Genomic DNA, 25,907 nt, shown 5'->3' with positions numbered 1-25,907 from the left:
CCCTCTAAATTTCAGACTTGCCAGTTCCACACTCCTGTGAGCTAATTCCTTAAAATAAAGCCCTTTGACATAAGATATATATAAAACTTCACATATATGTGTGTATGTATACCCTGTGAGTGTGTTGTTCCTATTGCTTCTGTTTCTCTGGTCAACCACGACCGACATACTTGCCTTATATTTTTTCCTGAGGACATCAATCATCATACAGTTGTGCTCCAGTTATGTTTTCTATTCCTTGGATCTCTTTCTATTGTCCTTCTTCCTCATTAAAATTTAAATTTTCATTTATACTCTTAATTCCATAGTTCTCTTCTGATTCATCAGTCTTTTCTCTCTTGTAACTCCAATCTTTTCCATGTCTCAGTTAGTGAACATAATCCTAATTTATAAAACAAAATAATTGCCATTAGCTCACTCCCTTCAATCTTCCTATCAGTAAAATTAGGAGCATTTCACATTATATTCCAAATAACTTACTATTAGCTAGTCAAATGGATGCATACATATTAATATATAGACACACTGAGTTCTAAAGAATATGTTGTATTTATTTTGGGTTTCAAAATATATACCAACCTATTTATAATTTCAAAATAGAAGGTTAAGTAGTAAGGAATCAACTATGAACTCTATCACAATGTTGACTTTCATAATTAGGTGTTGAAGGCTTTGGTCCTTATGCTTTTGCATACTAGGGATTCTTAAGTAGGAAGTCATTTTCAGTAGCCTACTGGAATTCACATGGATGTTCCACATGTGACTCAAACCTACTCAAAATTTAACTCCAACTCTTTCCCCCAAACCCTCTTTCTCTTTTCCTACTTCCCTGTTTGGTTGTTGGCAATCTCATTCACAGTTCTTGATGGCTCTTGACTCCATTTTCTCCACTAATATATTTCCCTTTGGTCCCAAGTTCTGTCAGTTCCTTTCCATTACTAAGTGTATCATACTCTGTTCAGTTTTTATGCCTTTTCACACTGATTCATTGTTTAAAGAAATATTTACTGTCTATGTAATCTGTGTCAGGCACAGTTGTAGATACCCAGGATACATCAGGGAATAAAACAGAGAGGTACACCTTGTGGAACTTACATTCCAGAAGAGTTTGACCAGTAATTAACAATTAATATAACTAATAAATATGTATATTAGGAGATGATATTTTTCACTGAAAAAAAAAAAGAAAAGAAAAGAGGACGTGCCCCATGGGAATTGGCTAACTCAATACATATTAAATAAACATTTACATGTGGATGATTGATTGAATGACTAGTGCTTCAAACTCTAGTATGTCTTATGTTTGATGTCCTGGAAGAAATTTATGTTTAAATAAGGACTTAGTTCATCCCTTTGTTTGCTTTGGTTGTGTGAAGATTTGTTTTGTTATCTGTTTGTTTGTTTCTTTGTCTTTGGTAGAATAAATGGCAGAATAAATAAATGTCACATCCTGTCAGAGGATGCTGACAGATTAAAATACCAAATGAATTGCTTAAAAAAAAGAGATGTATTTCTAATTTGCCTTCCCTTCCTCTCTCATACCATTTCTTCTTTTCTTCCTTCTTTCCTTTCTTTCATTTAATTTAGCAGTAACTATGTAATTTCTCCTGGAGGAGGGCATGGCAACCCACTCCAGTATTCTTGCCTGGAGGATCCCATGGACAGAGGAGCCTGGAGGGCTATAGTCCATAGGGTCTCACAGAGTCGGACACAACTGAAATGACTTGGCATGCAAGCAAGCATGTAATTTCTACTATGATTCAGGAGCTATGTCTGGCATTGGAGACACAAGGTTTATTAATAAAGAGCCCCTGAACTTAAAGCTTTCACAGTCAGGTGTTGGATATACAGTCATACAGGTCAAGGGAAGGCACTTTAGTGGGTGAAAGCCAGGTTTCTAAAACTGTAGTCTCTGGCTGGATCCTAGGTTACTCTGTCTGTAGGTCTCCGTCATCTTTTCTGAGAAATAGAAATAAGGCTCTACTCAGAAATGTGTGTTAGGATTAAATGAGTTACTATTTGTAAATTGCATAGAAAAGTCCTTGGCACACAATAGTAATTTTTCACTTTTTTTTTTTTTATTATAATATGATCTAATAAGTTCAAGGTGAGAAGCATGCCTGGAGATTTTGGAAGTGTATACATGATAGACTGAAAATAGAGGGACGGTTCTTTCTTGCCTGTAAGTTGAAATGAGGGTTCCATAATTGGGATCAGGATCAGGTTAGTTATGGGGTTCAAGGAGACACTGAGTTTGGGAATAGTTTTCAATGAAGAATGAAAGCAAGATATTATAAAGGACAAGGATTTTCAGACAAAACATAACCATATATAATATGGCTCACTATAGAGTCATGAAAAAAATACTGAAGTTTTACTTTAGTATTTCATCTAGGACATTAACATTGACAGATTATTTATCATAGAAGTTATTGTTATCTCTTTAAATTGTAATCATTAACTTTGAAGTGCTAATTGTTTGGGATTTGAGAAACTTGGAATTTATAATTTAAAAAATTATAGCATTTTTGTTGATTTTAGATTTTTATCTATTTTACAAAATCTTAGGTTTTTTAACCCATAAAATGGACTTAGTCTGTGAAATCAGGTATATTATCATTTTAATCTTATTTCTAGTTAAAAGTTAAAGCTATAAAATATCTTGTGTTATAATTTCTGCTGGGCATAATTTCTTAGGGGCTATAGTTGAGTTCAGGCACACTTTTGTATAATGTGTAATAATAACAATAATTTTAATAAATTAGATAATACATTGCATTGCTGAATTTACTTTGTTGATATAAAACTAGAAAATAATATATCTTTTCCTAAAAATATAAGAAATAGTGATTTATTCCCTGACACAAAGTAATCCTAACACACACACACAAATCTATGAAAGCGTGTATTTGTTCTCAAAGAGCACACACACACACACAAAAAGATTTGGAAAAGAGGGCAAACTTGCTAGGATTTTAAATCAATATTTGTGTGACACCTTTTTATCTACTGCCTGAAAGAAATAAAAACACATTAAACTTTTTTAATAAAAGTAAGTTAGAGTAACTGAGAGCATTTTCAATCACATCATAAAGATTTGTTTCAGACATAAACAGTGACTTTCTGTGAGCTCTACCCTGACATCTAAAGAATTCAGAATGACATTCGCTATCCAACAGGGATTTTCCTTCTGAAAACATCGCCCACTAAGAATCCCCAAACTACTCCGCCTCCTGTGTTGCTATGTAAAAAACACCAGGCAAGCATGAGAAAATGAAACTGGTTGGCTGAGGTTTGGCAAAGGAGCCTTCACAATGGGGAGGCTTAGGAGAATTTTCCTGGATCCCCATAACTGGCAAATCAGGGCTTCAGATCCTGGCCTTTTTCTAGCCAGGGATGGGAAGGGGAGAGGAAGGAGAAGGGAGAAGGTAGTGGCATGGTGAGGGGAAGGGAGAAAAGCCATGGGAAAGTAGACCACATCCCCAAGGTCTGTGCAGTAGCCTATCAACATTCATTTGTTCATTAATTTGATAAATCTTTGCATGCTGGGCATTGTTCTTGGTGTTAAGATAGGTTAGTGAATAAAGCAAAGTTCCTCCTCTCAGTCTAGTTCAGGAGACAGATAAGAAACAAAACTTATGTGATAAATCACATGGCAATATATACTATGGAGAAAACTAAAATAGAAGGAGAAAGAGGGTATTAAGGTGGGTTTAGATTAGTCAGATAAAATACAAGACAGTAAAAAAGAGAATTTCAGATAAACAACAAATTATTTTTAATCTAAGTATGTCCTATGCAATATTTGGGAATAATTTTTAGGATAAGTATATTATCCCTCTGTTACATAGCCCTCTGTTATATTTAGGTCAATATACTAAAAATTGAACTATTTACTGTACATTTGAGATTAAAATATAGCTGAATGCCACCCATCCCCAGTCTCCACTGCAAATCTAGTAATTCTGTTTGAATTAGAAAAAGGAGAGTGATTCTATTTTTATATCGAGTAGTCAAGGAAGCCTCTGATGTTATGATAAAAGAGCAGAGACCTAAAGGAAGAGAGTGAACCAGGCAGATATTTAGAGAAGTGTCCATGACAGAGTAGAACATGTGAGTGGCAAGGCCCCAAGTTACACATGTTCCTGGGAGACTAGTGTAGATGATGGGCAGGGAGAAATCAAGTTGAAGGTTGAAAGGAAATGGACTTGGAGAGTTGGATGTTGAGCCAGATAATGTCGAGTTTTATAGGATATCATAAGAACTTTGGCTTTTACTCCAAATGAGATTAGACATCACCAGAAAATTTAGATCGGGAAATGCTATGATCTACATTGAATTTTTAAAATATATGCCTGCCAAATGGGGACTAAAAGAAAGGGTAAAAACTGGAAAACCATTTAGGGGTCAATTGCAAAACTTAAAAAAAAAAGACTATATTTTTTTGAGAGTGTAGTGGCAATGAGGGTAGTGAGAAGTGGACATTTTAAACCCATAGGATTTATGACATATTAGATGTTGTGAGATATGTGAGAGAGGCAAGGATATTGGGAATTTTCTCCCAGTTTTAAGACCTGAACAATTAGAAGAAAAAAAGAATGGAGCTGACATGGGCTGAAGAGAAGGCTATAGGGGTACCAGTCTGAGAGGATGGTCTGGAGTGGTTTCTTTAAGGAGTTAGGGTACTGGTGGCTTAGTTCTCCAAATGGAGATAGCTTGCAGGCAATTATACATCTGGAGCTGAAGAGAAAGATTGGAAATGCAGATATGTTTGTGAGTTGTTAGCGTAAAGGTATTAAATAAAGTTATGAAACCAGATGAAGTCCCCTAGAGAAGAGAGATGGATCTTGGGTACTACATGTAGAGGTGTAATAAATAAACAATTGAGGAGTATTGAGAGATGTTAAAGGAAAGCTGAGGAAGAGTGGTGTCAAAGAAAGCAAGGAAATACTACGGTTTTAAGGAGGAAAGATAGTTATGCTAAACAATAATTGATATTTTGAACAATAATAGTAACAGTAACTCCAAGGTCTTTTAAACTGTATTATTTTAATGAACAAAATGCAATAAAGGCTGAGGGACATGACATGTAACATGAGGTTTGTATCTCCATATTTCTTCCTTTACCTTCATCTTTCTGGATCGGAAGCACTTTGGTAAATAATTGACAATACAAGACGACAAGTATGAGCTAACATTTGACAATTCCTGGCTCCTAGTTCACTCAGTTTCACTTTCACCTCATCTTGGACTCTCTAGGTCCGCTGCAATTGTGGCCACTCATTATCTGAGTCTCCATTTTGGATCTACTGTTATTTTCTTTTTTCTGTGCACACCACAAAGACTTACAGTCTTAAATCAATATATGAATGCAGGGGCAAACTAAAGTTTGACTTTCTTGGCAGTGCCTCCATTTATTATAGTTAATATCCACCTTGGTCAGAAAAACATCTGAGTCTTTATTTTCTTTAATTAAAAACTCATCTGTGATCCCTCAGTGTTCAGCTAACTAATCTGAAAACCAAATTATGTGTTAAACAATTAATAGCATAATAGCTTCCCTTTCAAAATGTCACATTTTGAAAGAAATCTTCATAGCAGCACATGGTACCAGTTGAAAAAATAGTGTTGAATAATTTCTCTAGTGAGGCGTGGCCCAACATAGTTGATAGGGAGAAGGTTTGAGTACTTCCCTAGTGGCTCAGATAGTAAAGAATCTGCCTGCAATGTGGGCTCCCTGGGTGGGGAGATTTCCTGGAGAAGGGCATGGCTACCCACTCCAGTATTCTGGCCTGGAGAATTCCATGGACAGAGGAGCCTGTCAGGCTAGTCTATGGGATCGCAAAGAATCGGACTCAACTGAGCAACTAACACATATACACTGAAAAGTAAGCCTCAGCTCAACTGAAAGTGGGCAGCTGTTCACATTCCAACATGATGGTTCACTTGTTATGTATGAGACAATGACCTTATTTTTTTCCTCAGTTCAGGCTAAATTCATAATTTGTAAAATATTTAGGGATTATTTTTAATCAGTGAGTTTCTGCTGTAGAAAAGTCCTGTAAAATATTTCTCTACACATTCCTGTATACTTCCCTCTTACTTTGTTTCTTGGAGTGGTATGCACCAAGAATATACTTCTTTAATAAAAAGAAAAGTTATATTTAGAAGTTCTGTTCACAGTTGCATTTACAAACAAAGCTGTTGTAGAGCAGGATTGTCAAACATCCGATGTGGCGTCTAGTTTTGACCAGTGCATTGGTTACTAGACTCATCAAGCCACTAGAAAATCCTGTTCTGGCTCTGCGGTGAGTCTGTCCCCTAATGTGGGGAATGTGCCCTGCCTGCAAGTTCTCCTCGGACTAGTCTATGGAGTTAGGCAATAGGGCTATGTGAGTTGTAAAAATGTCACCTCTGTTGAACCCAAAGACCTTTAGTGTCTAGCTTCTAGTTATAATAATAAAATCTGTTGCTGAGTTGCTTATCTGTTTCTTTTTAAATGCTTAGAATCTCACAAGTTAGTTAGTCTGCAAAATTGGGTTGAAAATTTGGCCAGATTTCTAGAACATCCACCCCTGGCATTTGCCAAAAATATCAAAAGAGCAGCCTTTCTTGTGGTACTCAGCTCCTCTGATTTCAGGCCCAGTTAAATACCAGGCACTTTCTTCTTCCTTTCTGGGTGGGAAAATAGGGTATGAGAAAACTAGGCAGAAGACAGAATATTTAGACATTTAAAAATTAATCTTTTCATATTTTCAAATCTTTGATTGAAAGTAACATAAATTAATGAGTTTGAATGTTTTTTGTTTGAAGTGAAAAGCTCAGCATAGAAAAAAAGAAAAAAAAAATTGAGGCATCTCTGTGCCAAGACCAAAGGGTAATTTTGTGTCCTGGCAATTCAAGTTGTGGGTTGCTTCTCCACAACTGTGCTTCCACTGCTATTAGTCTCCTTGGAGTTCTACCCTGACTAGTGTCACATAATCTAATAATGAGCAGATGCTCCTGCTGTGCACATGGCTCGTAGATGGTGATTTTGGAGGAGGTTTAACTCTTTCATGATACCAAGAGACAATGGAGTGAAAAAATGATGAGTAACCTAATAATTAATGCAACTTTCAAATTTACCTAATGTACAAGAAAGACCTAGATCAACAATAATAGAAAACCAAGAGAGAGCTGTGTCTTAGGAAACTTTCTCTGTTTTCTGTAATGTTTAAGATATGGGTAAGTACATTCAAACTATCCAGTTTTATTAGGGACCATGAATTAAATATAGACACACTGCACAGCTTATCAGAGGTATGATATTTCCATGTTGTGTATAATTGAGTAATATATGTTCAAAGTTCAGTGTCTAGCAGTAAATGTTAACTGGCTAGATGGTGGCCCCTAGAAGCAAGGTTTGGCATTTATTTTTGAGAAAACAAAAATGCATGTAGACTGGTTACGTAGCTAGAGAAATCCCCCTTTAACCAGAGATCCATGGGCACCTCAGGAACAATAGATATTCCAGAAAACCCAGGGAATAAATTATGCTTAAGAATTTTGATCCAAACATGTCTCCACAAGGTATAAATTGTAAATTTTAGTTGTGCTGGTTCAACCATCACCTCTCCTCATAACTTAGACTTCACCTCATAACTCTAGAAGAGAGCATAGATAGCTTCCTCTGTGGAAGATGGCAAATCCTTAGTTTGAGGATGTAATTATTTAATAATTTAAATATTTTTTTATAATTTTAACATCATGAATGGAAATACAAGAGGGTATCCCGAAGATAATAATAAAATGTTCTTCCTACAACCTCATAGGTGAACAGTATGGAATTTGTTTTTGTCTTTCAATTTTTCACAAAACTATATATTAAATTTTTTGTTTTCCTATAAAATATCATCATATACTACAGTTTTGTTTTCTGCTCTTTTGCACTTAGCATTTCATCTAGAGGGGCTTTTATGCTATTAAATATTCTTAAGAACATGCTTTTCAGTGATTTCATATTAATTTGTTACATGCTAAACCACAAGTTATTAAGTCATATCCCACTTGGAGTAGTAATGATGACTCCAAATTTCTACTATTATAAATGAATCACCTTTACATATAATTTTAGAAACATTTCTCATGATTTATTTTGCAAGATTATTTTTTTCTGTGTAAACAGTTTAAAATATATAGTAAATTTTAAGATTTGTGATGTATATTGACAAATTGCTTCCTAGAAACATACGCCCTTTGCAAAATCCCATAGTGTGTATGTCTGTGTGCATTTTAAGTCTTTCACAATGCTGTGTTTTCTTTGCTTTTTCCTCACTGAGGCTTTGATCTTTCATAAGGTTTGTATTTGTTTTCCAGTGGCTAGTTTTATAATAAGACCTCATTCAGTTCAGTTCAGTTCAGTCGCTCAGTCGTGTCCGACTCTTTGCGACCCCATGAATCGCAGCATGCCAGGCTTCCCTGTCCATCACCAACTCCTGGAGTTCACTCAGACTCACGTCCATTGAGTCAGTGATGCCATCCAGCCATCTCATCCTCTGTCGTCCCCTTTTCCTCCTGCCTCCAATCCCTCCCAGCATCAGAGTCTTTTCCAATGAGTCAACTCTTCGCATGAGGTGGCCAAAGTACTGGAGTTTCAGCTTTAGTAGACCCCATTATAAGACCCTTATTCCCGTATTTTCCCAGACAGTGTAACATTTTTCTACTAGGAAAGTTCTCCTATTTATTGTTGCCTAACAAACCATCCTAGCATAAAACAGCATTTTATTGTATATTATAATTTTGTGGATAAAAATTCAGACAAGGCTCAGCTGAAATTCTTCTACTCCATATTTCATCAAGTGAAATTACTTGCTGGTGTTCAGCTGCTAGCTTGGCTGGTCTGAAGGTTTTAAAATGGTGTAACTTACACATTGATGACTTGAAAGAGATAGCCAGAAGTCTGGGCTCATTCGGGACCCTCTCCCTTCCCACGTACTTGTAGGGCCTTTCCGAGTGTTATCTCTATCATGGTAGTCAAACTTATATGGTAGCTCATGGCACAAATAGTATTACAAGAAGCCTGGGTAGAAGCTAGAGGGCTTCTTATAACCTAGTGTCAACTTCAGAAGTAGTTGAATGATTCTTCAACTGTCTTCTATTGAGAAAACAAGTCACTAGATTCAGCTCTAATTTAAGGGGAAGGGAATTAGAGTCAAACTCTCAATGAGAAAAGTAGATGATTATTTGTAGTTATCTTTAATCTACACCATTCATCCTCTGGTTACAAACTATTTTCTTTCTACCATATCTGAAAGACTTTAATCTCCTCCCAAGATTTGCAAAAATCTTACCTTCTTACTGTATCAATGTGCACTCCAGGATTTCATCATCTAAATTAGGACGATGTGAGAATTTGTATCCTACTGTTGTGTGAAAATTGTATAAATCTTAATTATGTTGAATTGCTTCATGGTGCTTTTCAGGTCTACTATGTCTTTCTACTTCTCTGTATATTCATTCCATTAATTTTTGAGAGTTTGATATTGAAACTCCAATTAAAATCTTAATTTATCTACTTAAAAAAATTGTCATATATAGTGGAACTATATGTAACTTTGTTGTGTATTTTCCAAGTTTCCTGTAAATGTGTTATCATATTTTCATAATTTAAAAAATCAAAAAAAAGTGATAACAATTTTTTAAAGTAAATAAATAGTTCTATGTGCTCTTTAATCCTACCCTCACCCACACCCCCACAGACATTGACAGCTCAAGATAGAATCAGTAGATACTCTGACTGAAAACGAAGAACAGGAGGCACGTAAAAGTCAATGGCTCACAGAAATTCTGAAATTCAGCAGTGTTCATGGTCTAATTCAACTCCCTGATAATGATTCTTCGAGAGCCTTGGCTATTCTGTCTGAGGTCCTGGTTTTTCCCTCTGAATCATTTTTCCTTTTCCATTAGTAATTGCCAATATTTGAATCTACATAGTTTTCCCAGCATGCTTTATATCTGTAGAAATTTTGAGTTTTGAAGCTCAAATATCTTTTTATTTTGTCTGGTTTCTGTCCATTTTGATTCAGCTTAATGTAATTAAACTTTTTGATTTCTTATTTATCAATTAATAGTCTACTCCATTAGACAAATGGAGTGTACAAATCTCTTTGACATTAGTCCCTTTTTATCTTAAGCTCCCTGTGAGATTGTAGAGGGATGACATCCTCTAGTTTTACAAATATCATTGTCTATGGATAAAAGCTTTCTTAATAAGTACGCTTTTTGTGGTCCATGTCTTCTCCCCACTCTCAGAACCTAACCCATTCCCTCAATGTTTCTGGAGTCATTTCTGTGCTTCTTCAGTGTGTTCATGGCCACTATCATCAATAGATATAGTCAGTATATAGAAGATGTTTTTATCTGTCACTTTCTGAGATCTGCCACCACTAACTTTCTCACACTCTTGTTTTTAATTTTTCACTATCACTCCTATTGCCTCTTTCTGTAAGGACAACTGAAAGGCTTTGTCAGTCTCAGCTGTCTAGTTAGCATATACACAATCTGAAACTTATTTTCTAATTTCCCTGGAATGGGATTCATGAATTTTGCAGTTGTTGTTTTCTTTCTAGTATAGTCTTCAAGAGAGGTGGGATCTCGGATCTAAATTTTTGCCATGTTTTTACTAGAATTAGAATTGAATTATTTGTTATAGTCTTAAATATTTTTTCAAATGGTCACTATTAGAGATGAATGACAGTCTGGTAAGGGGTAAAATAGACTATTTTGAAACCATCAATTTGATTTTACCTTAATTTATGTGGACATGGTTGACTGAGGCCATTTCTGATGTCACAATTTTTATTAACAAGTAATATCTCAAATGATTCACCCCATCCTTCATTTCATGAATGAATTCAGATGGCAGTGAGAGCCAGAGATAAGAGGAAGGAAAAAAAAAGATGAGGAGATAGTTTAAGGAGGAAGACAATATTTAATATTTCATAAGAAGTGTCAAAATGAAGTCAAAGCAGCTAAATTCAGAAGGCTAAGTTCAAATGGATATTTTAATAAATATGACATTAATATCGGAGAGGGGAGAATCCCACATTACATTTACATTAAAATAAGCATGCACGTCGGAGAAGGCAATGGCACCCCACTCCAGTACTCTTGCCTGGAAAATCCCATGGACGGAGGAGCCTGGTGGACTGCAGTCCGTGGGGTTGCTAAGTGTCGGACACGACTGAGCGACTTCACTTTCACTTTTCACTTTCCTGCATTGGAGAAGGAAATGGCACCCCACTCCGGTGTTCTTGCCTGGAGAGTCCCAGGGACGGGGGAGCCTGGTGGGCTGCCGTCTGTGGGGTGGCACAGAGTCGGACACGACTGAAGCGACTTAGCAGCAGCAGCAGCAACAGAAAGCATGCACATATTATAAAATCCAATGTAAAGGTTAAATTAAGTTTTAAGTTAAAATATGAGATTGTTTCTGAAGTTCTTTTCAATCTGATCTTTATGTATCTTGCCTACATCATTCAAATCTCAACTTAAATATCACCTGCTGAGGAAAGTTAGCCCATGAGTCTGTAGCCTATTGGTTCGTTTTATTCCTCATATCAGTTTTTACTCTCAGATGTTTCCTTGTGTATTTTTTTAAAATCAAGACTTGCTCCACTCACCCCAATAAAGGATAAAATTTATAAGAATGGAAACTTGTAGGTCTTTTCCAGTGCTATTTTCTCTGCTCTGGACAGACCCTAATGCCTAGTTGGAATACAATAACACTTTTGCTTATGAATGATAGAAATATTACCAAAATTTCATATTGGTAGCAGTATGTTGAAAAGGCTTTAAATTCCAGGAATCTAGTCATTCTTTTCTGCTCTTAGACATACTGAGATGCAAATAGGACACTGTTCCAATAAATTGACTATTTCTAATATTCAAGAAGCTAAAAACGTTATCATTTTTCTGTTGCATCTGATCACCTTAACAACATTCAATTTTGCTTTAAGGAATAACTGAATTAACATACAAAACTTTAAGGATAGCATCTGCTACAGAGAAGCATACAGTATATCATAGCTGTTTATTGTTATAATTATCATCATGATCATTTCCCTCTTGGTTTTATTTGCAAAAGTTTTTCTGTTTTTTTATATTTTTATATTTATTTAATATTTCTATTATCTTTCTCTTTAATAATTTCTGCTTTTATCTTTACTATTATTTTTCTTCTATTTCGCTTAAGAATGTTTCACCAATTTCTTGAATTGAATGCTTGGTTATTTTTTTTTCTCATGTAATTATAAAAATATTCCAAGGCTGTGATTTTGTTTCTGAGCATCACCTTGGCTGCATTTCATAAGCGTTAAACTGTAGTGTACTAATTTCAGTATTTTCTAACTATTAATTTTTATTTCTTCTTGGCCCAAACAAAATTATTTAGCAAAACTACTGTAAATTTCTCATAGTTAAAATTTTTGTTTGTTTTGTTTCTTTAGTGTTTTATTATTATTTCTTCTTTTATAGCAGTCAGAGAATGTTCCCTGCATAATTTCTGCTTTGCAAAATGTTTTGAATTATTTGTGAAATTATAGATAACAGTTTTCTACATGTTTCATGAATAGTATATATATCACATGTTGTAGATTTTATATTTAAATATATTATTAATTTAATCATATTAATTACTTTTTTCAAATGATTTGTATTTTTTTTCTTGATCTGTGGGAGGCATCAAAGACAGAGAACAATATTATGTTTCTATTCACAGAGGTTATGTTTCTATTTTTTATATAGTGTTCTTTAGTGCTATTCATTTAGCATATAAAGATTTGTGATATTTTTACAATTTTTTTATTATTGTAAAGTGCACTTTTTCTGTATAAATGACCTTTTGTAATCTGATTACTTTTTCAAATACATTTTGGTTTTACACTAATATTTTCATCCATGCGATTTAACTTATGGATAACTTTTCTGTGTAAAAGTCCTTTGATGAGAACTGAAAAGATCAAAGTCTATAATGATCTCTTTAGAGCAAAGTAAGTTTCCTTATTCTTTTCAAGAAGGACCATCTTTGCCTGAAAATATTTCTCCTGACATGCAGGTGATAACGTGCAACATTAGCATGAAAACATATGAGAAGGAAGGATTTTCTCTTGACTAGTTAAGAAATAGGCTTAACAATTCACAAATTTCTTATGGGATTAGACTTTAATACCTAGTAATCACCTTTGTCAAGGAAAATGTATTCGACACTGTGGGAAGTAATTGCAATTTATGGAAATGTTTTGAACCAAGAAAGAAAAACCCGATGTCACTATCAGGGGTGATAAGATGGAGTTGGCTCCCTGTGTTAAAAGGAAGAAGTTTCTCTAGCAGCTCATTCTTCTGCTCTTCTTCTTAGACAAGACTTCATGTCTGGGAGACCTTCCCAGCTTTGGTTCAATAAACTCATACCTTATTATCACAATTAAAATCCCTTTGCTACAAAACCTTAAAGAGAGATTGCAATTAATTCCTCAGGTGTCCTTTCCCATTAATCCTTTTTTTCACAACTATCAGTTTCATTTTGTTTTACATCTAACTACTTATAGAAATGATTCCTTAATGCTTTTTCATTTGTTCTATTTTTTCCATACAGAGATCATAAGCTTCTAGAGGACATAAATCTTCTTGAGTTTAGTTTGCTCTGTACTACGCTGAGCACAGATACATGTTTACAAATCTATCAAGGTGTGCCAGCTATCTCTTTTAAACAATTATCAATCTCCACCTTTCCCTACTCTCCCCCTGCCCCCTCCCCAAAAAAAGAACATAGTAATTGATGCTAATCCAAGTGACAGTAAAAAGGTGAGGTATAAAGATGAAAGAAGTTTTAATTTTCCTTTTTACGTTGTCAATCCTTGACCACAGTTATTTAAAAACTGCATTGACCAGTCATACAATATAAATATGGTTTGAAATGTTTTCACAAAAGTTGCAATTGCCTAGTTATTTGGGTACAAGGGAGTAGCAGACAGTTAGGTTAGATGTAAGCTGATGCATCTTCTCATCAAAGGAATCTAAGTAGCCTCTTGTCTCAAACTATCTATTAATTTTCATCTACATTTTAACCACTTCATAATCTACTGATTACTGAATGAGCTATTATCTATGTAGCCTCATATTTGGGGGCCTTAAAAAGAAAATTGTCTGGAACATGCAGTACCTGTTAGAGGTTAGAATAAAAAAATGCCAAAATACACTGGCTCAATCTCAGGACAGCTAGGATTGCTGAATAGTCTGTAATTGAGGAGCTGAGGAGGAGTGGTACTTGTATTATGTAAAGGAGGGATACATAATTGAATTAAGCAGTGGGGGAAGGGAAAGAAAACAAAGATCAAAGCTCGAATAACATCAGTTCCTGTTCTTGGCGATGACATTAATGACAAAAGATTTCTTTGTTCTTTCCCATATGATACCACCCTACTTAAAGTGAACACACTATTGCAAAATTTGCAGTTTGCACAAAGACCCTGACCATTTTGAATGCTAAGAAAAAGCTTTAACAGATTTAGCATTAGTAGTTTTAGAAATCTCCTCCTAATACTTCCTATGCAGAACTTTAAGGTTGAACTTGAAAGTGGCTAACAATGTTAAGGGGGGAAAAAAAAACCCTTAAGAGAGAACACTGTTATTGGTATCCGACATATAAACTGTGCAGTTGGGAATAGCCTCAGGGGGCCATTTCCAGGGAAAGCCTCACCTGGTGAGGTCAGAACCTCTGGAGTTTAAAGCAAGGGGCATACTTTATTACAATGTGGACTGGAGGTGAACATACAGATCCCATCAGTCTTTAGAGAAGCTATTTCAAAGCTCACCCAAGAGCTCAGGCATAAATACACGAGCAGGAGGCCCTTTAGAAGGGGTTCAGACAAGTTATAATACTACCTGAACGTGAGCCAGGCCAAACGGCTAGGGCCCGAATTAAAAGGAAACAGTTTATAGGCTGTGGGACCTCTTACCAATACATCTTTTTCACTAGGGAGAAAAAAAATCCCTTTTGCAGAGGTGATGAAAACCTGTATTAAAAGGTGACACAGCAGAAAAAAAAAAGTAGGCTAAGCCAATTGATTGAGTATTTTAAAAAACAAGGGGAAAAGAGCCAGCAAGATTTTAAAATAAGTGGGGAGGGGAGAGAGGGAGGAAAAAAAATCATGGTATATTCTATGATTAACCCAGGACAAATGATGTTTACAGCAAATAACACTTAGAAAATTCAAGAATTATATTCAGTTAAACCTGTGCTTTTTTAATAGTTACATCTATGAAAGTGTTGAAGAACTTTTTTCAATGATGTGAGATGTAAGATTTGTAAAATTCAAACACAATGACATAGGCCCATAAGTAAATGCAGTGTTCTTGATAAGTCTAGAAGGAGAAGTCCAGCCAAAGCATAATTCATAAAATTGATAACTGTTCTTATCTGTTACAGATATTAACCTACAGACAACCTTTGGCACACTTCAAACTCTCCTTCTTATCCCCTCAAGCCCATGGCCACTTGGAGATATGTGTATGTGCATGCTTAGTTGATCAGTCATGTCCATCTCTTTGTGACCCCATGGATTGTAGCCCACCAGGCTCCTCTGTCCATGGATTTCTCCAAGCAAGAATACTGGAGTGGGTTGCCATTTCCTTCTCCAGGTGATCTTTCCAACTCAGGGATCGAACCCCAGTCTCCTGCTCTGTAGGCAGATTCTTTACTGTCTGAGCTTCCATGGAAGCCCAAGATATGGTATCAGTTCAGTTCAGTCACCCAGTCATGTCCGACTCTTTGCGACCCCATGAATCCCAGCACGCCAGGCCTCCCTGTCCATCATCAACTCCTGGAGTTCACTCAGACTCCTGTCCATCGAGTCAGTGATGCCATCCAGCCATCTCATCCCCTGTCGTCCCCTTCTCCTCCTGCCCCCAATCCCTCCCAGCATCAGAGTCTTTTCCAATGAGTCAACTCTTCGCATGAGGTGGCCAAAGTACTGGAGTTTCAGCTTTAGCATCAATCCTTCCAAAGAAATCCCAGGGTTGATCTCCTTCAGAATGGACTGGTTGGATCTCCTTGCAGTCCAAGGGACTCTCAAGAGTCTTCTCCAACACCACAGTTCAAAAGCATCAATTCTTTGATGCTCAGCCTTCTTCACAGTCCAACTCTCACATCCATACATGACCCCTGGAAAAACCATAGCCTTGACTAGATGGACTTTTGTTGGCAAAGTAATGTCTCTGCTTTTGAATATGCTATCTATGTTGATCATAACTTTCCTTCCAAGGAATAAGCGTCTTTTAATTTCCTGGCTGTAGTCACCATCCGCGGTGATTTTGGAGCCCCAAAAAATAAAGTCTGACACTGTTTCCACTGTTTCCCCATCTATTTCCCATGGAGTTATGGGACCCAGATGCCATGATCTTCGTTTTCTGAATGTTGAGTTTTAAGCCAACTTTTTCACTCTCCTCTTTCACTTTCATCAAGAGGCTTTTTAGTTCCCCTTCACTTTCTGCAATAAGGGTGGTGTCATCTGCATATCTGAGGTTATTGATATTTCTCCCAGCAGTCTTGATTCCAGCTTATGCTTCTTCTAGCCCAGCATTTCTCATGATGTACTCTGCATATAAGTTAAATAAGCAGGGTGACAATATACAGCCTTGACGTATTCCTTTTCCTATTTGGAACCAGTCTGTTGTTCCATGTCCAGTTCTAACTGTTGCTTCCTGATCTGCATACAAATTTCTCAAGAGGCAGGTCAAGAGGTCTGGTATTCCCATCTCTTTCAGAATTTTCCACTGTTTATTGTGATCCACACAGTCAAAGGCTTTGGCATAGTCAATAAAGCAGAAATAGATGTTTTTCTGGAACTCTCTTGCTTTTTTGATGATCCAGTAGATGTTGGCAATTTGGTCTCTGGTTCCTCTGCCTTTTCTAAAACCAGCTTGAACAACTGAAAGTTCATGGTTCACGTAATACTGAAGCCTGGCTTGGAGAATTTTGAGCATTAATTTACTAGCATGTGATATGAGTGCAATTGTGTGGTAGTTTGAGCATTCTTTGGGATTGGAATAAAAACTGACCTTTTCCAGGCCTGTGGCCACTGCTGAGTTTTCCAAATTTGCTGGCAAATTGAATGCAGCACTTTCACAGCATCATTTTTCAGGATTTGAAATAGCTCAACTGGAATTCCATCACCTCCACCAGCTTTGTTCATAGTGATGCTTTCTAAGGCCCACTTAACTTCACATTCCAGGATGTCTGGCTCTAGGTCAGTGATCACACCATTGTGGTTATCTGGGTCGTGAAGATCTTTTTTGTACAGTTCTTCTGTGTATTCTTGCCAATTCTTCTTAATATCTTCTGCTTCTGTTAGGTCCATACCATTTCTGTCCTTTATCGAGCCCATCTTTGCATGAAATGTTCCCTTGGTATCTCTAATTTTCTTGAAGAGATCTCTAGTCTTTCCCATTCTGTTGTTTTCCTCTATTTCTTTGCATTGATCGCTGAGGAAGGCTTTCTTATCTCTTCTTGCTATTCTTTGGAACTCTGCATTCAGATGCTTATATCTTTCCTTTTCTCCTTTGCTTTTCACTTCTCTTCGTTTCACAGCTATTTGTAAGGCCTCCTCAGACAGCCATTTTGCTTTTTTGCATTTCTTTTCCATGGGGGTGGTCTTGATCCCTGTCTCCTGTACAATGTCACGAACATCAGTCCATAATTCATCAGGCACTCTATCTATCAGATCTAGTCTCTTAAATCTATTTCTCACTTCCACTGTATAATCATAAGGGATTTGATAAAGGTCATACCTGAATGGTCTAGTGGTTTTCCCTACTTTCTTCAGTTTCAGTCTGAACTTGGCAATATGGAGTTCATCTGAGCCACAGTCAGCTCCTGGTCTTGTTTTTGCTGACTGTATAGAGCTTCTCCATCTTTGGCTGCAAAGAATATACTCAATCTGATTTCGTTGTTGACCATCTGGTGATGTCCATGTGTAGAGTCTTCTCTTGTGTTGTTGGAAGAGGGTGTTTGCTATGACCAGTGCATTTTCTTGGCAAAACTCTATTAGTCTTTGCCCTGCTTCATTCTGTATTCCAAGGCCAAATTTGCCTGTTACTCCAGGTATTTCTTGACTTCCTACTTTTGCATTTCAGTCCCCTATAATGAAAAAGACATCTTTTTTCGGTGTCAGTTCTAAAAGGTCTTGTAGGTCTTCGTAGAACCATTCAGCTTCTTCAGCGTTACTGGTTGGGGCATAGACTTGGATTACTGTGATACTGAGTGGTTTGCCTTGGAAATGAACAGAGATCATTCTGTTGTTTTTGAGATTGCATCCAAGTACTGCATTTTGAACTCTTGTTGACCATGATGACTACTCCATTTCCTCTGAGGGATTCCTGTCCGCAGTAGTAGATATAATGGTCATCTGAGTTAAATTCACTCATTCCAGTCCATTTTAGTTCGCTGATTCCTAGAACATCGACATTCACTCTTGCCATCTCTTATTTGACCACTTCCAATTTGCCTTGATTCATGGACTTGACATTCTAGGTTCCTATGCAATATTGCTGTTTACAGTATCGGACCTTGCGTCTATCACTAGTCACATCCACAACTGGGTATTGTTTTTGCTTTGGCTCCATCCCTTCATTCTTTCTGGAGTTATTTCTCCACTGATCTCCAGTAGCATATTGGGCACCTACTGACCTGGGGAGTTTCTCTTTCAGTATCCTATCATTTTGCCTTTTCATACTGTTCATGGGATTCTCAAGGCAAGAATACTGAAGTGGCTTGGCATTCCCTTCTCCAGTGGACCACATTCTGTCAGACCTCTCCACCATGACCCGCCCATCTTGGGTGGCCCCACAGGCATGGCTTAGTTTCATTGAGTTAGACAAGGCTGTGGTCCTAGTGTGATTAGATTGACTAGTTTTCTGTGATTATGGTTTCAGTGTGTCTGCCCTCTGATGCCCTCTTGCAACACCTACCGTCTTACTTGGGTTTCTCTTACCTTGGACATGGGGTATCTCTTCATGGCTGCTCCAGCAAAGCAGAGCCGCTGCTCCTTATCTTGGACAAGGGGTATCTCCTCACCGGTGCCCCTTCTGACGTTGAACGTGGAATAGCTCCTCTAGGCCCTCCTGTGCCCGCGCAGCCACTGCTCCTTGGAGGTGGGGTTGCTCCTCCTGGCCGTTGCCCTTGGCCTCAGATGTGGCTAGCTCCTCTAGGCCGCTGCCCCAACCTCGGACGTAGAGTAGCTCCTCTCGGCCGTTCCTGCCCTGGCACTCTCGGCCACTGCCCCTGTCCTCGGAGGTGGGGTAACTCCTCTTGGCCGCCTCCTCTCGGGCATGGGGTCCTCCTGGCTTCTGCCCCTGACCTTGGATGTGGGGTAGCCCTGCGCTAAATGCGCTGGTCTATTACAGATTGAAACTTGAATGTACATTGATACTTATACCTGTTGATCGTCTTTGGTAAAGTGCCCATGTAGGATAGATCTTAATCTTTGCTGTTAATGTAAAAGGTATAAGAGGATTTGCTAGATGGTTGTATAACTGGAAAAAATGGAAATGTGTCAGATCCCTCTACAAGAAGGGACTTATTGCCCCAAATGCCAGCTGACAGTCTCCATCTATCAGCTCTTTCATGGTTTGCCAAAGTTTCTATGGGTTTTCTCCAAGACATGCTCTTCCTCCTCCCCACCCCAACTCCATCCCTATCTAAAGACTGACTGAGCAGATATTAGCATCCATCCATTTCTTCCCAAGACAGGCCAACTCTGAAGTATATGCCCCAGAGCTCTCCTGAGCTTGTGACCAAAGTATTATTGAACTTCCATGGCCATGCTGTTTCTCCTGCCCAACCTTGCTTCTCTTCTAATATATTCTGCTTGGCAAATTCCCTCTCAGTGCCTGCTTCCAGAAAATCTAATCTATGAATATGACCATATTTGTTAAGAGGCTTTCTAGTAAGTGATCTGTGCATTCACCTTATTTTATAGTTTAGGAAATGAAAATACAAACAAAAAGAACTTACTTGGGATGAACAGTGAATTACATATTAGATATCAGTGCTATGACTTTTAGAATCTTCTGATTGGCCTCTCATTCTTCTCATTGTGAGTTGGCCAACTGATTCTAAGTGTTGCCAGGGACATTCAATAAGAATGCCAAACCTGGAAAGTTGTAGCTCCATTGGAAAGAGAATATCTAGGCTCTCAAGTGACTTTAATTGTATATTAAAATTATGTGTAGGGAAGCTAATGAAATAAACCTATGGGATATTAGATAATTGAGAATTACCAGTAAATTTTTATCTTTTTCTAAAATATTTTGGTTAAATCTCTTAAATGTAAAATTATGTAATTTGAGGGGAACTTGAAAATTAGGGAGTTCACCCTTTCAATTGGTAGATAAGTTGAACCTGAAACTATGATCTTGGAGCTAAACATGAAAAGTAGATAACATGCTCTGACTGAGCCATAAGTAGATAAAACCCCTGAAACAGTCAATGCAGATGTAGTATTGAGGGTAGATATGAGCCATGAAAGCTGTGGCAATCAAGGTGTAACTGTCTTTATGCTAATTAGCAAGTTTTGTTAACCATTTATTAATATACATTTACTTATTTTAATATATAAAATGGGTAATGAAACTATATGGCATATCTTACCTCTTATTTTCATATATTATAAAACTTCAAATTGAAAAAAAATGCTCATTTAGACCATTAATGTGTATTTAGTATCTGCTATGTGCTAGGCAATGTTTTAGGTGCTGGGATGATAGTGATAAGCAAACACATAAAGTCTCTGACCACTGGGAGCTTAGAATTCTGGTGGAGGAGATAACAATAATTAAGAAAGTAATTAGGTAAATAAATAACTATAATCTATAAGTTTATATTATAATGTCAAGTAAATTATAAAAATAAAGATTAAGTTATAGTAGAGGATAATGCCATTAGAGGCTGCTCTAGAACTGTAAATATTGTACTCTGGGAAGTTCATTTCTCATAGACAGGTGAAAGAAGTGAGAGAGTGGGCCAGGCAAGTATCTGGGATACAAGTATTCCAAGCAGAGTATAGTAGACTTTAGATGGGAAAGGCTTTGGGGTGTAAAAAAAAATCATCAAAGGAAATGCTGTAGGAATGCAGTGAATAAGCTGAGAGATATGTAGGAAATTAAGTCAGAGAGGTTGATCAGAGGCTAGATCTTGTGTGGATGTAGGAGGTATAATAGTAATTTTAAACCTTATTCTAGGCATATCAGAAAGGCATTGGAAGATTGAGGGTATGGGCATCATATAATCTGCTTTATCTTTTAAAAGGATTACTGGCTACTGTCTGGAGGTAAAACAGTAGGGAGAAACAGTAGGAGCAAATAGTTTGAGGAGTAGTGAGGAGACTCCAGGAGATGGTGATGGACAGGGAGGCCTGGGGTGCTGCAATTCATGGGGTCACAAAGAGTTGGACAAGGAGATCCAAACAGTCCATTCTGAAGGAGATCAGCCCTGGGATTTCTCTGGAAGGAATGATGCTAAAGCTGAAACTCCAATACTTTGGCCACCTCATGCAAAGGGTTGACTCATTGGAAAAGACTCTGATGCTGGGAGGGATTGGGGGCAGGAGGAGAAGGGGACGACAGGGGATGAGATGGCTGGATGGCATCACTGACTCAATGGACGTGAGTCTGAGTGAACTCTGGGAGTCGCTGATGGACAGGGAGGCCTGGTGTGCTGCTATTCATGGGGTCGCAAAGAGTTGGACATGTCTGTGCGACTGAACTGAACTGAACTGAACTTTGCAACTGAACTGAACTGAACTGAGGAGACTATTGCAATAATATAGATAAATGGTCATAATGGCTTGGCTTATGGTGATAGCCCTCGGGATGATGAAAAGTTGTTGGATTTGCTAATGATTTGGATATTGGATGTGAGAGAAGGAGAGTAGTCAACAGTGACTCTCGGGTTCGGAGCAACTATGTGGATGATGGTAACATTTACTGAGGCCACTATTTCAAGAAATAAAATGGTGTCATAAGTAGCACTGACCTCTTGCCAGTGTCTCATGCATGACATAATGGAGTTTTCTAGTCTCATCATACCCAATTATAGTTAGCTTTTAGTTCTTAGTCCTTCATCATTTAGTTGAGATTAAAATAAGTACAAAATAAGAGTGTGACATGCCAGAATGCCAAATGAGGAGAGATGAGAACTGGAAAGCATACAATTGCAGAGAAAGAGAAGCATGTTAGTGGCAGAGCAATTTTTTTTTCTTGGAATGGTTACAACAAAGCAAAAGATATATTCTGTTCTTCTATCAGGAACATGAAAGACAACACAAGGGCTCTTTAAAATTCTGTAATGTCCCTGTTTTTTTTTAAAGATGACCTTTCTGATTACAGTTTTCATTTTTATTAAAGTACAGCGCTTCACCCACAGCTATGTGTTTAGTTGCAAAATAGACAAGTGACAGTCAATCTTCTAATAATCCTCTTTGCTGTCAGCTTTTCCTTGCTGGCTTGGGTGGAGAACCATTTTAACTGTGACTTCATGTATGTTTGTGAAAGGAACATTGGTTGCAGGTATTCAAAGATATATTTTTATTTAGGTTTCCTTTTAAATTCCATTCAGTGCTTAAATTCAATTTGTTTCAAGAAAAAGATTCTAAGGTCATAGCTATGGTCCCAGCTAGAATCCCTTGAGAATTTTAAGACACATGGGGCTGCAGTGCCAAGAGAGTAACATTTAAAAGAGTACCTGTTGATTAATTCTACCAGCTACCATACAACTTTCATCCAACCAAAAACACTAGTATTAGTCAGTCAGACATGTCTGACCCTTTGCAATCCCATGGACTGTAGCCCACCAGGCTCCTCTGTCCATGGAATTCTCCAGGCAAGAATACTGGAGTGGGTTGCCATGCCCTTCTTCAGGGAATCTTCCCAATCCAGGAATTGAACCCAGGTCCTGCATTGCGGGTAGATTCTTTGCCATATGAGCCACCTGGGAAGCCCAACCAGTAACAGATGCCTACAAAATAAATTCTTTGTTAGTTCTACTGAGACAAATACGCATTTGGCTTGGGAAGGGCTTGTCAAAAGTAGAATATGTTGGTGAGGAGCACTTACCAATATCAACCTCTCCATCATTATATCACTGTTATAATCATCATTATTTTGGGGTGGGAGGGAAAGAAAATTTGTGATAAGGTGATACAGTTCTTGGACACTGGGACAATTTTCTAATTTCTTTTACACTTGTCTTGTGTCTTGAAATCTTTTAAAATGCAAGTTCAGACACTAGTAATCATTATAATAAAGCTAAACTTAATTGATGTCCTGCAGTAATATGTAGCTTCAACTAACTCTTATAAAGTGGCAACCAACCTATAGAGAAAAATTCCAATTCTTAATTAATATTACTATAGATACCTATGTGATTTATCTCTGAAGACGTTTCAAAGAGCATTGAATTTTCAATATAGGTCAATTAATATCTTATTAATTGCTGTTATTATGTTGCCCCAATTGACCTATTTCATATTTGTGAGACTCCAGTGAGAAGGAAGAAGAGGCAGAATAATAAACCTTTCCTTTTTAGCTGCTGTAATGTCCCATCTTTCTGCAATTGCATTCAGAGTAAAGCTTTTGCATGAAAGGGCTTCAGGAAGTTACAAAACTCCTTTACATGGCTTGTTGGATCTGTGTACAATTTCCAGCATTACCCAGAATAAATACCAGGAGACTGGTGTGGTTTATACAAGAGTTTATAGAGAAAAAAAATCCACCCACTAGCTCCCATGCTGAGGATTACAACCAGGTCTCTGCTGCCAAGTTCTGTGTTTAGGTAAAGCATGAGAAAATCTGCCATTTTTTTTTTTTTTTTTAAAGTCACACAAGGGTTTCTATAGTAAGGAGTGGTAAGAAGCTGACAGCTTTTTATGCATAAAAGGCAGCTGTTCCTTCTCAGGTAATATTATTAATAAACCCTAAGGTAATGTTTGCTCTGAAATATGTCTAATTGAAATAATTTACTCTGACCCTTGGAGAATTATGAAACTGTTTTCATCATGTTCACACACAGCAAAATAATTATGAGATGCCATATGGAAAAGCCATCATGTGGTAGATGTCTTTCTGAATCTATATTTTTGAAATGTTTCCCACAGATAAATCATATACCTAATTTACAAAGTAGAGGTGAACAGCCCCTTTTCCACATGGAGATTTGATGTGAAATGTTTGCAGTTCGAGAATATTAACAGGGGTGTTGACATCAGTAATTACTGCAGTTATGAGACATTTTTCATAAAGTATTATGAGAGCAATACTTGATCATATAGGAAGGAAAAAGGTAGGCAACTTTATACTTAGCATACAAAATTGCGAGGTATCGTCAGTCTCAGAAAACAGTGTGGGTACATTGGTGACTGAGGTACTTTTTGCCTTTAGAATAAAATCTGTCTGGAAAGTTCCAGCAGTTTCCACTGAGATAGCACATTTGGCAAGATGAGGCTGAGCGTGGTGGTATGTAAGGACTTTCGGGAAAACTTGTCAGCTTTCACAGGGAAAGGTCCAAGTGTTTATGGGAACTATGAAGTGGGTTGGGTGGCTCTCAAAGGGATCTGTGGGGTCATTTGGGACAAGGATTTGAAAGCTTTTTTGATTGAAGCTCTTCTGAACTTATCAAAATGGTTAAAAGTCTGGCTGTGAGTCTCATGAGAGCTGATTTCTTGTGAAATTTCTGGTATGGTACTTTCCTGCTGGGGTGAGAAAATCTTAGTAGGACAGACTTTCTCACCGTATTTTAATTCTTGGGATCCATGTCCCCGTTAAACCCAGGAAATGGAGAATCACAGGAAACTGAGCTTTACTTTCAACCTCCGGGAAGTTAGATTCAGATTTCTCTAGAGTTTCAATTGTTTAATTATGTCAACTGGCCCAATTTCCTGACCATAACCCCCACTCCCAACCCGACCTAAAAAGGTGGGGTACAAGAAAAAAAGAAAAAAAAAAAGACTTTTTAAAAAGCATAATTCATGTTTCCATAAGCTTCCAGTTTCTCCCGACTTGTATTAAATTAAAAAAGAATTAAAATGTAAATAAACTATAGCCTGTTAATCCTGCATTCTCTACCTCTCCAAGAGTGGTGCCAGAAGCTTCTTTGACCCTTCACATTGTCACAGTCATTTGAGGGACCTCCATTTCCAATGCACATCTCTGGATTTCAGAGCTCTTGGTCACATTTGCAAGAAATGAGCATTCTCTTCTTAAAACAGCTCTTTTGAGGCGGACGCTGGGATGTGGATTGTGAGTCTGGCCAGAACCGTGTCATCCTCATAATTAGCTAATAGTTGGCGTTTTGAAATCCTAGTTCCAGCCCCCTCGGGTCCTTTGTAGGAGCCTCCCATTTGTTTGCCTCATCTTGCTTCAATTCTCAGCAGTCAGTTATCCTTGGATGTTCAAAGAACGTCAAATTTACATAAAAGCTCATGTATGTATATACAGTTTCCAAATATTTACAGAGTTTCTTTGAGAAACACGTGACAGAAAAGTTTTTCACCTTTTTAAAGTTGTAGTCCTACCTTTAACAAAAAAAAAAAAGACATGGAATTTTTAAGAAAAATAATGAAATGTAAAACTGGAACCTTGACAAAACGATGAAACTGCTCTTTTCTGATATATTTCAGGTCAGATCCTTGTATTTCCCATTTTTAAACAACTGCCAAGCATTTGTTTTTATATCTACTAGACATCTGTGCTATTGGTGAGCACTTTTTCTAGCTATTGACTCTCCTAAAATAAAGGTAACATTTTTGTGTGTGATTTATAGTCTATCATTATTATAGTGCAGCCTCTGAGCCCATGAACTAGAGATTTATTGCACACTCGTG

At 37.4% G+C, this 25,907-nt stretch overlaps 2 long non-coding RNA genes across 3 annotated transcripts in view; one reads left to right on the top strand and one right to left on the bottom strand.

Moving 5' to 3' along the window:
* The window catches only part of LOC104971220 (uncharacterized), a 287,688-nt gene that overhangs the window by 29,336 nt on the left and 232,445 nt on the right, over window positions 1-25,907 (top strand). The gene's annotated exons all lie outside the window — the stretch shown is intronic.
* Window positions 204-20,006, bottom strand: LOC132343015 (uncharacterized). The gene is made up of 2 exons (XR_009491651.1): window positions 19,023-20,006; window positions 204-382 (listed from the first exon to the last, which is right to left on the bottom strand). It is a non-coding gene; the product is annotated as an uncharacterized lncRNA (long non-coding RNA).

This window comes from Bos taurus, chromosome 2 (assembly GCF_002263795.3).
Source record: "Bos taurus isolate L1 Dominette 01449 registration number 42190680 breed Hereford chromosome 2, ARS-UCD2.0, whole genome shotgun sequence".
NCBI lineage: Eukaryota > Metazoa > Chordata > Mammalia > Artiodactyla > Bovidae > Bos > Bos taurus.
The sequence above is the reverse complement of the archived record's forward strand: the minus strand, read 5'-3'. Positions and strand labels throughout refer to the sequence as shown.